General features: G+C 43.2%; 2 long non-coding RNA genes across 2 annotated transcripts; both read right to left on the bottom strand.

Moving 5' to 3' along the window:
* Positions 1-4,609: 4,609 nt before the first annotated feature.
* Positions 4,610-8,143, bottom strand: LOC144901746 (uncharacterized). The gene is made up of 3 exons (XR_013629838.1): positions 8,075-8,143; positions 5,725-7,614; positions 4,610-5,642 (listed from the first exon to the last, which is right to left on the bottom strand). It is a non-coding gene; the product is annotated as an uncharacterized LOC144901746 (long non-coding RNA).
* A 6,757-nt stretch (positions 8,144-14,900) lies between these two features.
* Positions 14,901-16,493, bottom strand: LOC144901797 (uncharacterized). Its single transcript, XR_013629900.1, has 3 exons — positions 16,355-16,493; positions 15,893-16,129; positions 14,901-15,463 (listed from the first exon to the last, which is right to left on the bottom strand). It is a non-coding gene; the product is annotated as an uncharacterized LOC144901797 (long non-coding RNA).
* Between the last annotated feature and the right edge of the window lie 382 nt (positions 16,494-16,875).

The raw sequence follows: 16,875 nt of genomic DNA, 5'->3' as shown, positions 1-16,875 counted from the left end.
ACCCATGGGCAACGTCCAGCTGTGAGAGAGCTGGAGAAACAAAGTGTAAAGGTAGTAATACAAGTCAAGTTTGTTGATATCACATGGTGGAAATACTAAAAATAATATTGTTAACTTACCTTGACAACAACATTCTCTTCTCTAGGGTCATGAACCAGGAAGCAGAACGCCTCATTCCACTGAGGTGATGTCGTGCGATCACACACCTACAGCAAAGATGGACGTGTTAGTCCCGGATGCCAATACCCTGGTTATTATTTGGCTAGTTGCCACGCTTAGTAGTCTCACAGTAGTTTTGTGGGATGTTTTTCCAAGAAGCATATCCGCTCCCACTTTTGGCTCTTTTCCACTCTTTTCCACCTGTTGACACGCCACATGGGTCATAATAAAACACAGATCATGCCTCCTCAGTACCTCCTCGACTCACTTACTGGTAAACCATCTGCTTGTTCGATGAAGACAAACAAAAGTCCCACAGATGGAACGGCTTTGTTCTGGTAGGACTGCCTGGAGTAGAACTTGAGAATCTGAAGAGAATGGTTCGATATTAGTATTTTTTATAGTTGAATGAAGCATTAGTACGCTTTTTCTTCTTCTGGAAGCACCCCCCTTATCCAGTTGGTCTGCCTCCGAGGCTGTTGGAAGCCATTCCAGGATCAGGTGAACGCGACCTGACTTGACATCACTGAGCGTGTACTGATACACTGATACATAAAACACACACAATCCTTTGAATGCTTGAACAATTCAATGACAATAATATAAGCCGTTTCCATACCTGATCCGTGTACTGAGAATCAATTATGTCCTTCAGTTTGACCTTCAGCCTGCATGTTGAGAAACATGACAATTATTTCAACCACTTGATAATGGAATGGATTTCTTTTCTCTAATTCATGTTTATTTTTATTTATTTACACTGCAATATTTGATATTTATACATATATATTTAATATCATTTGCGTTCTACATGAATGTTCTAAATGATTCCAACCATATCAAATTCTACAACCTGTCTTTAATATACTGTAAGTGTGTGACATAATTTTTCTTGTGAATCGGACAATAAAGTGTAGATAAAGGAGGATGGCGGTGCTCTTCTCAATACTGGCATCGCTGCGCTGGAGGTAGTAAGCAGTATTATCAAGCAGTTGCAGTATGTGACAGTATCGATAATAACAACACTACTAATGTGTACTGGAAGCAGTACCTTCCCATAAAGTCATCCTTCATGTCCATGTCTTTATCAAACACCTCCAGATGTAACCTGATGGAGCAACAAAACTCATCATTTATCATCTGGTACATGTATTCATAATGTGACGAGTTGCTACTTTACTGTGGCCAGCAAGCTTTCTACAAATGGATTAAGGATTAAATATTCTAAAACAAAAGATGCAGATTGGGCATTGATACTTTTATGTTGAAAGAACTCAATTGTACATCAATAACTCCTGTAACCACAAATCTCACTCTCTCAATTTCTGCGGCAGTTTTTCCTTGTGTATGGAAGGCATCAGCTGTCATTCAATATATAAGAACGTAGATCCTTGTCCGTTTCCAATTTCAAACCAATCTTCGACTTGAAAAAAGGTTTTGACACTGTAAAGCATAGAATAACCTAAACCATGTTGGTGTCATTCAACAGCTGTACTGTAATCTTACCTTGTCTAAGCTGTTGGGACCAAATTCTTGAGCGTCAACATCCTTCAGTATTCTGTTAAATGGATGGAGAATGCTGCACATGTAATTCATGTGGCAGCCAGAATATCTGTATTCATTAGTGCAGTCCAAAAAAGGAAAAGCAAGGCGATGGGGGCAGAAGGCATACCATGGAGCAGTCCAGAGACAAAAGAACTCCCAAAAACAGCTGGAGGAGGTCGCGGTCCACTGGGCAGTACACTGAAAAAAAATTTGGAGTGCCATTTACTTGAGAAAAGCTAGGTAACAATTTGCACGCACAATTCCCAAGCAACTTTTCCTTGGGAAATACTCTGGTCAAATTTACTTTTTTTGAATGAAAGAGGTACTCTTTGCTAGTAAATTTGACCCCAAACTACCTTTGAATCTACTTCAAAATCCATATAAATGTACTCGCTTTTCAGGATTGTTTAACTAGTTTTCCCTGACTTTATTTGGAGCAATTTATAAGTAATATTTACATGATTTAAGCTACCACCTACACCACTTTTCTAATATGATTGTGTAGTATTTTTTTTAAGATGGCCTTCTTTGAATGAAATGATCTTAACACATCTTCTACAAAACATTATTTCAAACCAGAACAGCTTCACTGCATTTGTACTAAAGCTGTATTTACTTCCAGATGACGGTGCACAAAAACGCAACACAGCCACAGGTTGAGGTACCTGTGAAATTAATTCAACATTTCATAACTAAACCAAAGACCTGGGATTTATTCCCTTAATTGGGAATCGTATTATTAGAATGATTATTTTTTGACTTCCACTTTCCTCATGCAGGTATGGACTTCCCACACTAGTGTGCCAGTCGCCTCCTTCTGGACTTTTGGTGTCTACTATACACTCAATTGGAGTCCACCTGCAGTAAATTCAGTTGATTGGACATGATTTGGAAATATAATAACCTTTTTCACATTGTCATAATGGAGTATTTTGAGGTAAGAGATTAAATTAATACAATTTGGAATGAGGCTGTAACTTGACAAAATGTGGAAAAAGTGAAGCGCTGTGAATACTTTCCGGATGCGCTGTATGTGCCCTGGGATTGGCTGGCCACCGGTCCAGGGTGTACCCCGCCTCTCGCCCCAAATCAGGCTCCAGCATACCCCCACCCTAGTGAGGATAAGAGACATAGAAAATGAATGAATAACTAAACCATGTTGGTGTCATTCAACAGCTGTACTGTAATCTTACCTTGTCTAAGCTGTTGGGACCAAATTCTTGAGCGTCAACATCCTTCAGTATTCTGTTAAATGGATGGTCAAATTTATATCTGGCCCTAACGAGCCCTAGCCAGCCCTAAAGAGCCCTGGCCCCAACTCGCCCTAGCCAGCCCTGGCCCCAACTCGCCCTAGCCCCAACTCGCCCTAGCCAGCCCTGGCCCCAACTCGCCCTAACTCGCCCTAGCCAGCCCTAAAGAGCCCTGGCCCCAACTCGCCCTAGCCAGCCCTAACTCGGCCCTAAAACCCTCCTCCAACCATAGCCCTAAAACCCTAACCCAAACATTCAAACGAGATCTATGTTGACTACTTACCCAACGGCGCAGCGCAGACTACTCATGTTTCCTTCGGTTAGCTGGTCCGTTGATACCACCATTCTCTGCCAGTCTGTCTTCTTCCTCTTTTGTTTCAACGCTCCAAGGCGTATTACTGCCCTCCACAGGTTGGGCACAAGTGTAAGAAGGCTGGGGGGGCTGGGGCGAGGGAGTGGGGGGCTGGGGTGTGGGACGGGTGAGGCTGGGCCTAAATGTAGAAGGCTGGGGGGCTCGGGGACTGGGGTGTGGAAGGCTGGGCCCAAATGAGGAAGGCAGGGGGTGAGGGAGGGGGGAGGCTGCTATTTCTACTTGCTATGTACTGCCAACTAGGGGTCACTTTAAAGTAATGCTATTCTACTCGGTAAATACCACCATCTCGTGGTCACTTTAATGGACTGCTGCTTCCAACAATGCAATCTCAATGGGCGACGTTTTTCGCCAGTAACTCCCCAACGAAAGGTCGTATAAACATAGAACCGACTTCTGCCTACACAAATTCAGCTGCAAGCTTTCCGTTGAGACCCCCAAGCCAAACAAACTTGGGTGCCCTCATTCCATCCCAAGACCTGCAAAACATCCTTACCGCCAAAGGACAAAACCCCTGAGACTCCAGCGCTACCCCCTGGGTCAGCACCCAGCGCAAACGCACGAGGAAAGAGAAAAACCTTGACCAAGGTCAGCCACCGGGAGAGGAATCCGGCGATTACGGTGACCAGCTGTCCCTGCTCTTGGATCTGATGGCGCGAGGGGAATCGGTTCCCCCCACTCCCCCACCAACCCGGGCCACAGAGGCCCTTCGGCGTTGGGAGTCAGAATTCGCTTTCTGTTGAGAACCCTAAGAAATTGAAAAATAGAATCCAGGAATATGAACCTGTAAAACCTGTAAAACCTCATCCCAAGACCTGCAAAACATGCTTACCGCCGAAGGACAAAACCCCTGAGACTCCAGCGCTACCGCACGAGTAAAGAGAAAAACCTCGACCAAGGTCAGCCACCGGGAGAGGAATCCGACCATTACGGTGACCAGCTGTCCCTGCTCTTGGATCTGATGGCGCGAGGGGAATTGGTTCCCCCCACTCCCCCACCAACCCGGGCCACAGAGGCCCTTCGGCGTTGGGAGTCAGAATTCGCTTTCCGTTGAGAACCCTAAGAAAGTGAAACCTGTGAAACCTGTGAAAACCTGTGAAAACCTGTGAAAACCTGTGAAAACCTGTGAAAACCTGTGAAACCTGTGAAACCTGTAAAACCTGTAAATCCTTATCCCAAGACCTGCAAAACATCCTTACCGCCGAAGGACAAAACCCCTGAGACTCCAGCGCTACCGCACGAGTAAAGAGAAAAACCTCGACCAAGGTCAGCCACCGGGAGAGGAATCCGACGATTACGGTGACCAGCTGTCCCTGCTCTTGGATCTGATGGCGCGAGGGGAATCGGTTCCCCCCACTCCCCCACCAACCCAGGCCACAGAGGCCCTTCGGCGTTGGGAGTCAGAATTCGCTTTCCGTTGAGAACCCTAGAGAAATTGAAAAATAGAATCCAGGAATATGAACCTGTAAAACCACCCGCACAAAACGAAGATCCGCCACCGACAAACCCTGACATCCAAGGATTGGAACAAGATTTGGAGGAACCCTCCACCTCTGGGAACCCTCCACCTCTGGGACGCCGGAAGGCCATCCATCCCAACCACTTCTCTTCGTTCTCGGCTCGATCCAACAGTTGCCGGGGCCTGCCTGGATGCCGGTATCCAAACAGAACCAGAGGTATCCTCATCCCAAGACCTGCAAGACCTGCAAAACATCCTTACCGCCGAAGGACAAAACCCCTGAGACTCCAGCGCTACCCCCTGGGTCAGCACCCAGCGCAAACGCACGAGGAAAGAGAAAAACCTCGACCAAGGTCAGCCACCGGGAGAGGAATCCGACGATTACGGTGACCAGCTGTCCCTGCTCTTGGATCAGATGGCGCGAGGGGAATCGGTTACCCCCCGGTCCCCTACCAACTCGGACCACATAGGCCCTTTGCTGTTGGGAGTCAGAATTTGCTTGACGACGCCCCACTACTTACGCCACCAAGGGAGTCACCTGCGGAAAAAGGCCAATGGGAAGATATACTGGCGGACATCAGCTTCGACAGTTCTATGTCCGGCTCAATCGGCGGGAGCCAAAAGCAACTGGTCCAGCGTCATCGGCACACCACCAGGAAAATGGTTGATTGGCAACTTGCCGTGCGGAAGAGATTCGTCATCCTGGGAGATTCCAGTTTCCACCAAATGACTTCCCAGACCTGCAGGTGGACAGCTTTCCGGGGGACACCTTCAGGAATGCCAAGGATCTTCTTGCCAACGCAATCGTTCCCACAAAGGTGGAAAAACTGGTGTTGTCCTTCGGGATCAACAGAAGAACCTGGAAGCACAAACACCCCACCTTTGCTAACTTGTGACTATTGTCAGGAGAAGACAGCATGAACATTTCAGTGCATCCTAACCCTTCCATTGGTTAAGACGGGGAGAAGAACCCAGAGTTGAAGCTGCAGATACTGTTTTTGCCCCACAGGCCTGGTGTGAGTGGAGAGCGCTAGCAAGGCTGGCCTTCATCCAGCCTGTAGAAGACAGCACAAACACTTCAGTTCATCCTAACCCCTGACTCCAACCCCGGACCCTAACCCTGGTTGTCAACGGGGGATCATCACTTGTGGTTAATACAAAAATATATATAATTATATTATATATTTATAGATATATAAATACAAAAATAGGGGTCACTGTAATCTACTGCTGTTTCTACTTGGTATGTACCGCCAACTAGTGGTCATCATGCACGTCACATGGCCTACTACAATTTGAGCTTGCAAGTGCAGTAATATCAGAACTGAAAATGACAGATGAGCACAAACTGACAACATGTACATTGTGCAAATGTGGCAAACTAATACATTTCAATGACTCGCGTGGCAAAGAACACTTTCTGGCAGTGTGATCTGGACAATTCTAAATGGGACAGGAAGACAATGGTTGAGAGAAGTTAACAAGGGACACTTCCTATAATTATTGTTTTTGCACAGGTAAATGCTTTGTGGTCAACATTCACCCACCAACTGTAAAATACAATTTCAGGTCAAATTCACAATTTTAGCACAAACTATATACTAGCTATGACTGTACAGCCAGCATAGATGTTCAACAATGGGTGACTTTTTCTCTCCTAAGACTCCTAACTCTCTTCTAAGTTATGACATATGCACTCACACACATCAACTGATGAGATGATAATTAAACTCATTGAATCCCTGAAAGCAACACATCAAGCTGTTGAGTAACACTATCATAAACAAGACCAAAAAAAATGTCCCTACTTAAATGACTGGGGTCAATATCTGGCACCATAGTACTACTGCACCTTTGTTTATTTAACTAACTAAACCAGGTTTAACTAACTATAAACGTTAGCTAAACCATTTGTTAGCTAGAAGGTTAGCCAAAACACTTGTTAGCTAGAACATTAGCACAGTTCAAACAGGCACTTTTGCAAATTTACCATTGGCTTAGCTCACAATACGTCTGTGGTAATGTTGGTTTAATACGAGAATATTACATGATAGAGATAAAGACATGCTACTCACCAGTGACGAAAGCGCACTGCTGCCGTCGGCGGGGTTTGAAAGAAATTCAAAATAAAAGCGCGCGCGCTAAAAATGTACAATAACGTCATACCATTTGTCAACAACATTCCAGCACATGAGGAGCAAATTGCCAGCACATGTCAACAACAACAAAATATAATCATTCACAAAAACAGGACTGGGGCTGCTCTTGGATCAGCTCACCTTGTACAGTATCTACAGTTAATGTCTATAGATACCGTGTTATTAGGAAAATATAGCCAGCCGAAAGCATGTTGATTGTGAGTATGCTCAAAGACAATGTCACTAGAAAAGTCTGATGCAAGACTCCCTTGGTGCACTCTACTTTTATGGCGTTCAATGAAGAGTAGACATTTGTGCTAACTCTAGCACCATGTGTTGTGTCTATTTAAAAGTTAAATGATCTGGTTAGATAATTATTTTATATACTATACCTCTGTCTCGTTCTTTTTTAAGTGTGATCTTATGTGACTGAGGAGTACAGACTGAAAATGGTTGCTCAGATGTGCATAAAGGACACTAAAAAGTCACAATTAAGTATGATATCTTGACAGGTGACTACTCAGTGCACCAAGTGTCTGAAATGTGCACATGCAATCATCATGGAGGCATGGGAGGGGGCTCATTTTTGAAAAGTGGTTGTGCTGCAATCTACAGTGTTTAAATAGATGTTCTAGTGGTAAAAAAAAAAGCTGAACAGAACTTACAGTGCCGAGTCACGTTCGTTGCAGCAACCTGAAAACACATACACAAAATATTAGACAGGGCACCACTTTTGAAGTTTAAACCTCTGTCAGAGCTAGCAAAGTACAACAGAACACACCGACATTGCTTCAAACAATATTATGTGTGTTAGCCTGTTAAACTATTCAATCTGCAACATTTTACACACACACACTGAATGTTGAACCTGAATTTGCCAACAAATAGTTTAACGTCTGTCACCCCCTTGTGACAGCTCTTAGTTTTCCTCAGTTCCTCGTTCATGCCCTTGTTTTGTATTTCCTTCCTGTGTTGCTCTGCTGTGTTTTCAGTTGATGTCCATTATCTCCCGCACCTGTTTCTCATTATTTGTGATGCCTATTTGGTTCAGGTGCGCGCTCCTTTCTTTGTTGGGTCATTGATGTTGTTTTCTCTGTTGAACATGCTAGTGCGTTGGTCTGCTGCATAGTATCAACAATAAATGCCTTTTTACCTGCTATTGGGTCCTCATCTCTGCATCCTGGGGTCGTGCCGTAAAGCTCCCAAGCCGGAACGTGACAACCTCTCTGTGCTAACCACAAAAAAGAAAAATAATTATCTAACCAGATCATTTAACTTTGAGACAGACAACATGTGGTGCTAAAGTTAGCTTTCTGCTTGTTTAAAGCATCGGCAGCTTACCGGAGCAAAGGTAGCTTAACACACAGCCAGTGCAATCCTAGCCTCAAGAGGCTGACACTGCACTTCCTGCAAGCCCTCCAAAATGCACGCCAGGTCCTCAACAACCAACCCCGCTGCAAATTAAAACAACCATGGCTGCGGTCACATGATGCACCGTCACCGGTACACGCCCAGTAATTTTATGCCTACCTTTCACATACGCTGCTGATGGCACGACAGACCAGAGCCCGCCACCGGAGCGCGCCAACACAGCCTCGACAGGTGAACAGCAAGGAACAATGAGCGCCCCGGTGACGCCAAGACCCATCAATAACCCTGGCACCGCCTCGCAATCGAGCCCCAACAGCTGATGCCAATTCAGGTGGAAGCGCAACAACGCTCAACCTACCAAAAATGCTGCACATGTAATTCATGTGGCAGCAAGAATATCTGTATTCATTAGTGCAGTTCATTAGTGGAGTGGAGTATTTTGAGGTAAGAGATTAAATTAATACAATTTGGAATGAGGCTGTAACTTGACAAAATGTGGAAAAAGTGAAGCGCTGTGAATACTTTCCGGATGCACTGTATGTGCCCTGGGATTGGCTGGCCACCGGTCCAGGGTGTACCCCGCCTCTCGCCCCAAATCAGGCTCCAGCATACCCCAACCCTAGTGAGGATAAGACATAGAAAAGAGTTTCTACCGGAGTGTCCACCAAACTTGACCTAAGAACCCAATGTAGCATGAAAACCAAATAAGACCTGAGACTAGTGTGCTTGGATATACGCAGCGCTCACTTTTGCATCACATCTGCCTCCCGTTTCTGCTGCTCAGTCGAGCGGTCGGAGTCTTTGGAAGTGAATTTAGCCTCATGATCACCACGAGGACATTTGCTCGGAATCAGCATCTGCAACAATTGCATGTGAAGTCTGGTGCGAGTTAAGACTAGAATGAGAGATCGCCTACCTTGAGTTCAGCTCGAAGAAGAATCTGACTCTCTGGGGAGGCGCCATCCAGATGGAACCACTGATCCAGGACCAGTTCTGGTTCCGAGAGCAGCTCTCTGATTGGGACGACTAAGGAACCCATGGGCAACGTCCAGCTGTGAGAGAGCTGGAGAAACAAAGTGTAAAGGTAGTAATACAAGTCAAGTTTGTTGATATCACATGGTGGAAATACTAAAAATAATATTGTTAACTTACCTTGACAACAACATTCTCTTCTCTAGGGTCATGAACCAGGAAGCAGAACGCCTCATTCCACTGAGGTGATGTCGTGCGATCACACACCTACAGCAAAGATGGACGTGTTAGTCCCGGATGCCAATACCCTGGTTATTATTTGGCTAGTTGCCACGCTTAGTCTCACAGTAGTTTTGTGGGATGTTTTTCCAAGAAGCATATCCGCTCCCACTTTTGGCTCTTTTCCACTCTTTTTCACCTGTTGACACGCCACATGGGTCATAATAAAACACAGATCATGCCTCCTCAGTACCTCCTCGACTCACTTACTGGTAAACCATCTGCTTGTTCGATGAAGACAAACAAAAGTCCCACAGATGGAACGGCTTTGTTCTGGTAGGACTGCCTGGAGTAGAACTTGAGAATCTGAAGAGAATGGTTCGATATTAGTATTTTTTATAGTTGAATGAAGCATTAGTACGCTTTTTCTTCTTCTGGAAGCACCCCCCTTATCCAGTTGGTCTGCCTCCGAGGCTGTTGGAAGCCATTCCAGGATCAGGTGAACGCGACCTGACTTGACATCACTGAGCGTGTACTGATACACTGATACATAAAACACACACAATCCTTTGAATGCTTGAACAATTCAATGACAATAATATAAGCCGTTTCCATACCTGATCCGTGTACTGAGAATCAATTATGTCCTTCAGTTTGACCTTCAGCCTGCATGTTGAGAAACATGACAATTATTTCAACCACTTGATAATGGAATGGATTTCTTTTCTCTAATTCATGTTTATTTTTATTTATTTACACTGCAATATTTGATATTTATACATATATATTTAATATCATTTGCGTTCTACATGAATGTTCTAAATGATTCCAACCATATCAAATTCTACAACCTGTCTTTAATATACTGTAAGTGTGTGACATAATTTTTCTTGTGAATCGGACAATAAAGTGTAGATAAAGGAGGATGGCGGTGCTCTTCTCAATACTGGCATCGCTGCGCTGGAGGTAGTAAGCAGTATTATCAAGCAGTTGCAGTATGTGACAGTATCGATAATAACAACACTACTAATGTGTACTGGAAGCAGTACCTTCCCATAAAGTCATCCTTCATGTCCATGTCTTTATCAAACACCTCCAGATGTAACCTGATGGAGCAACAAAACTCATCATTTATCATCTGGTACATGTATTCATAATGTGACGAGTTGCTACTTTACTGTGGCCAGCAAGCTTTCTACAAATGGATTAAGGATTAAATATTCTAAAACAAAAGATGCAGATTGGGCATTGATACTTTTATGTTGAAAGAACTCAATTGTACATCAATAACTCCTGTAACCACAAATCTCACTCTCTCAATTTCTGCGGCAGTTTTTCCTTGTGTATGGAAGGCATCAGCTGTCATTCAATATATAAGAACGTAGATCCTTGTCCGTTTCCAATTTCAAACCAATCTTCGACTTGAAAAAAGGTTTTGACACTGTAAAGCATAGAATAACCTAAACCATGTTGGTGTCATTCAACAGCTGTACTGTAATCTTACCTTGTCTAAGCTGTTGGGACCAAATTCTTGAGCGTCAACATCCTTCAGTATTCTGTTAAATGGATGGAGAATGCTGCACATGTAATTCATGTGGCAGCCAGAATATCTGTATTCATTAGTGCAGTCCAAAAAAGGAAAAGCAAGGCGATGGGGGCAGAAGGCATACCATGGAGCAGTCCAGAGACAAAAGAACTCCCAAAATCAGCTGGAGGAGGTCGCGGTCCACTGGGCAGTACACTGAAAAAAAATTTGGAGTGCCATTTACTTGAGCAAAGCTAGGTAACAATTTGCACGCACAATTCCCAAGCAACTTTTCCTTGGGAAATACTCTGGTCAAATTTACTTTTTTTGAATGAAAAAGGTACTCTTTGCTAGTAAATTTGACCCCAAACTACCTTTGAATCTACTTCAAAATCCATATAAATGTACTCGCTTTTCAGGATTGTTTAACTAGTTTTCCCTGACTTTATTTGGAGCAAATTATAAGTAATATTTACATGATTTAAGCTACCACCTACACCACTTTTCTAATATGATTGTGTAGTATTTTTTTAAGATGGCCTTCTTTGAATGAAATGATCTTAACACATCTTCTACAAAACATTATTTCAAACCAGAACAGCTTCACTGCATTTGTACTAAAGCTGTATTTACTTCCAGATGACGGTGCACAAAAACACAACACAGCCACAGGTTGAGGCACCTGTGAAATTAATTCAACATTTCATAACTAAACCAAAGACCTGGGATTTATTCCCTTAATTGGGAATCGTATTATTAGAATGATTATTTTTGACTTCCACTTTCCTCATGCAGGTATGGACTTCCCACACTAGTGTGCCAGTCGCCTCCTTCTGGACGTTTGGTGTCTACTATACACTCAGTTGGAGTCCACCTGCAGTAAATTCAGTTGATTGGACATGATTTGGAAATATAATAACTGTCTATATAAGGTCCCACAGTTGACTGTGCATGTCAGAGCACAAACGCCAAGCATGAAGTCAAAAGAACTGTCTGTAGACCAGCGAGACAGGATTGTCTTGAGGCACAAATCTGGGGAAGGATACAGAAACACTTCAGCTGCTTTGAAGGTCCCAATGAGCACAGTGGCCTCCATCCCTACAGTGAAGCATGGTGGTGGCAGCATCATGCAGCAGCAGCAGGAGCTGGCAGACTAGTCAGGATAGAAGGAAAAATGAATGCAACAATATATAGAGATATCCTGGATGAAAATATTGCTGCATTCATTTTTCCTTCTATCCTGGCTAGTCGAATAATGGGGGCCACTGTGCTCATTGGGACCTTCAAAGCAGCAGAAATGTTTCTGTATCCTTCCCCAGATTTGTGCCTCAAGACAATCCTGTCTCGCAGGTCTACAGACAGTTCTTTTGACTTCATGCTTGGCGTTTGTGCTCTGACATGCACAGTCAACTGTGGGACCTTATATAGACAGTTATTATCTCAAGGATGATCAGTGGAAAAAAGATGCACCTGAGCTCAATTTTGAGCTTCATGGCAAAGGCTGTGAATACTTATGTAAATGTGATTTTTTTGTTTTCTATTTTTAATAAATTCAAAAAAGTAAAAAAAAAAAACTTTTTCACATTGTCATAATGGAGTATTTTGTGTAGAATTTTGAGCTAAGAGATTAAATTAATACAATTGGGAATGAGGCTGTAACTTGACAAAATGTGGAAAAAGTGAAGCGCTGTGAATACTTTCCGGATGTACTGTATGTGCCCTGGGATTGGCTGGCCACCGGTCCAGGGTGTACCCCGCCTCTCGCCCCAAATCAGGCTCCAGCATACCCCCACCCTAGTGAGGATAAGAGACATAGAAAATGAATGAATAACTAAACCATGTTGGTGTCATTCAACAGCTGTACTGTAATCTTACCTTGTCTAAGCTGTTGGGACCAAATTCTTGAGCGTCAACATCCTTCAGTATTCTGTTAAATGGATGGAGAATGCTGCACATGTAATTCATGTGGCAGCCAGAATATCTGTATTCATTAGTGCAGTCCAAAAAAGGAAAAGCAAGGCGATGGGGGCAGAAGGCATACCATGGAGCAGTCCAGAGACAAAAGAACTCCCAAAAGCAGCTGGAGGAGGTCGCGGTCCACTGGGCAGTACACTGAAAAAAATTTGGAGTGCCATTTACTTGAGAAAAGCTAGGTAACAATTTGCACGCACAATTCCCAAGCAACTTTTCCTTGGCAAACACTCTGGTCAAATTTACTTTTTTTGAATGAAAAAGGTACCCTTTGCTAGTAAATTTGACCCCAAACTACCTTTGAATCTACTTCAAAATCCATATAAATGTACTCGCTTTTCAGGATTGTTTAACTAGTTTTCCCTGACTTTATTTGGAGCAAATTATAAGTAATATTTACATGATTTAAGCTACCACCTACACCACTTTTCTAATATGATTGTGTAGTATTTTTTTTAAGATGGCCTTCTTTGAATGAAATGATCTTAACACATCTTCTACAAAACATTATTTCAAACCAGAACAGCTTCACTGCATTTGTACTAAAGCTGTATTTACTTCCAGATAGCGGTGCACAAAAACACAACACAGCCACAGGTTGAGGCACCTGTGAAATTAATTCAACATTTCATAACTAAACCAAAGACCTGGGATTTATTCCCTTAATTGGGAATCGTATTATTAGAATGATTATTTTTTGACTTCCACTTTCCTCATGCAGGTATGGACTTCCCACACTAGTGTGCCAGACGCCTCCTTCTGGACATTTGGTGTCTACTATACACTCAATTGGAGTCCACCTGCAGTAAATTCAGTTGATTGGACATGATTTGGAAATATAACAACTGTCTATATAAGGTCCCACAGTTGACTGTGCATGTCAGAGCACAAACGCCAAGCATGAAGTCAAAAGAACTGTCTGTAGACCTGCGAGACAGGATTGTCTTGAGGCACAAATCTGGGGAAGGATACAGAAACATTTCTGCTGCTTTGAAGGTCCCAATGAGCACAGTGGCCCCCATTATTCGACTAGCCAGGATAGAAGGAAAAATGAATGCAGCAATATTTTCATCCAGGATATCTCTATATATTGCTGCATTCATTTTTCCTTCTATCCTGACTAGTCTGCCAGTTCCTGCTGCTGAAAAACATCCCCACAGCATGATGCTGCCACCACCATGCTTCACTGTAGGGATGGAGGCCACTGTGCTCATTGGGACCTTCAAAGCAGCAGAAATGTTTCTGTATCCTTCCCCAGATTTGTGCCTAAAGACAATCCTGTCTCGCAGGTCTACAGACAGTTCTTTTGACTTCATGCTTGGCGTTTGTGCTCTGACATGCACAGTCAACTGTGGGACCTTATATAGACAGTTATTATCTCAAGGATGATCAGTGGAAAAAAGATGCACCTGAGCTCAATTTTGAGCTTCATGGCAAAGGCTGTGAATACTTATGTAAATGTGATTTTTTTGTTTTCTATTTTTAATAAATTCAAAAACGTAAAAAAAAAAAACCTTTTTCACATTGTCATAATGGAGTATTTTGAGCTAAGAGATTAAATTAATACAATTGGGAATGAGGCTGTAACTTGACAAAATGTGGAAAAAGTGAAGCGCTGTGAATACTTTCCGGATGTACTGTATGTGCCCTGGGATTGGCTGGCCACCGGTCCAGGGTGTACCCCGCCTCTCGCCCCAAATCAGGCTCCAGCATACCCCCACCCTAGTGAGGATAAGAGACATAGAAAATGAATGAATAACTAAACCATGTTGGTGTCATTCAACAGCTGTACTGTAATCTTACCTTGTCTAAGCTGTTGGGACCAAATTCTTGAGCGTCAACATCCTTCAGCATTCTGTTAAATGGATGGAGAAATCATTTCAATTATGGCAACTACAAAATCTAAAATCATCACAATGGTTAGTAGTCCAAACGACAAAGCTGCTTGACAATATTTGTTGGGTTTTTTTTTTTTTTTTTTTTTTTTAAACAAAACACTCAAAATCAACTTAGTTCTTAACCCTAAGATGCATGAGTGACTGGACCCTACACTCTTCCATAAGAGTCCATATTTCTTGAAATGTATAAAAGCTAAGTTAAAAATTTGAATGGTATTATATTGAAAACATGTTTTTTTTCGGAATAACTGGAATATGAAATGATAAAAAAAAAATTCATTATGAAGATATTTCAAGAAAACAACCTGACTGGGTCATTTTTGACCCACTTATGCATCTACGGGTTAATACACATTTTTCATCTGTGTCTTGAAACCTAACCTAAACAAAACTCTTTTTTCCTCACAACGGGATATCGTTGAGGAACTCCATTATCCAACTCTTTAAATCAATAAAACTTAAAAGGCTAAACTGCCATTTCCAGATTCAAATAACCATATACATATTGTAATGTTACCTTCTGTAGGGGTTGGCCACCTTGACCCCGGCGGCGGCCTCTCTGTGGCGCGTCCTTCACCCCAGGTGTCTAGAGATGGTGTATGTGTATAGGTGAAATTAAAGTTCCAAAATTCACTTCCATGGAATACTTGTCACAAACAAAAACTCCCGCTCCCCGACGGTATCCACAAGACTCAGGTCGCTAGCATACTTCAACAAATGTTTGCGCTACACGCGGTTCCCATGGCTTAGAGGACACTGCTGCTGCCAAAATAATCACATAACATATATAAAAGGGACGAATCCTTACACATTTAATAAACATAAAAATCTCCTGTTCTGCAACCGAAAACAGCTCGCAGTTGATAGCGAGCTAGCTAGCTAGCTAGCTAGCTGGCTGGCAGGCTAAAGGTAAGCTAATGCTAACGTCGCGTATGTCACATTATGACACTGACGTAAACATTGAACAGGAACAGGAAAGGTGACAGAAAACAAGTCAGATAAGCATATGACCTACCCATATGGCTCCACATCGATGAATTTCCTTGTTAAACGACTGTCCACGTCGTCTTCCATTGTCTTCCCGTGAAAACATGGCGCCCTCGAACTTCGTCTTGGGAAGTCTGAGCTCAAACGATCCTCTGACGCATGCGCAGAATGGCATGGCACAAGGTGGCCATGTTCACTGTTAGTAGCTGCTGCAATCAATTACAGGTGTGACCGGTGGACCAGCCTCCTGCCATAGAAGGGAGTTCTGTAAAACAAAAAAAGGAGGGAAAGCGCAGTCAATATGCTTTCAAACTATATAGAATTCAGCCTGCTGTCTGCTTTAGTTTTTTGAATATGAGCCTCTGACGTTGAAGGCCGTGTGCTACTTAAGCTAGCTCAATGTATGCCGTTTAAAGGTCACTTAAAGCCATTTAACAATTATAATGTTTTAATAGCGTGTACAAAGAGTACAGAGAGTTTGCGTACTTACTACTCACACTTGTTCAATTTTCTTCAAAGTGCGTAAGAAGCAGGTTGCCCTCAGGCCGTCCCTCTTTTATTTGAAACCGCTCTATAGCGTGCCGGGCGGGGCTTCCGGCCGTCCGTGCTTCATCTGAATGTTGCGACCATCGTTTCCGGAAAGTGCGTCATGGCCCTTTAAGAAAAATGGCATTGTGGGAAGTCTGTGTGCTGTAGTTCTGCGTTTTTGGCACTAGGTGTCTCTGTTCTGCTTGTACACAGTGTGAACGCACTTAAGTGCAAGTATGCAAGTGTATGTTAAAAGTTGGCTTCTGCATGCATGTGCTTCTACCATATAAGACCATTCACTCGGGAAAGAGACGCCCACAGGAGGACTGAGGCTTCCAAAAGAAGACTTTGACTTTGTACCGCCCATAAGCGAGATAGGTCAGAGTCATCCAAGCTCTCGTCCACCTGTTATTTTTGGAGAAAAGGTCTCTGATTTGCTGTGCTAACCCACTGTTCTTTTAAGGAGAAGGACCTTTGGTCAAG

Source organism: Doryrhamphus excisus, linkage group LG15, assembly GCF_037039965.1.
Source record: "Doryrhamphus excisus strain RoL-2023G ecotype Guam linkage group LG15, RoL_Dexc_Guam_v1.1, whole genome shotgun sequence".
Classification (NCBI taxonomy): Eukaryota; Metazoa; Chordata; class Actinopteri; order Syngnathiformes; family Syngnathidae; genus Doryrhamphus; species Doryrhamphus excisus.
Note: the sequence above shows the minus strand (reverse complement) of the source record. Positions and strands in the feature narration are given on the sequence as shown.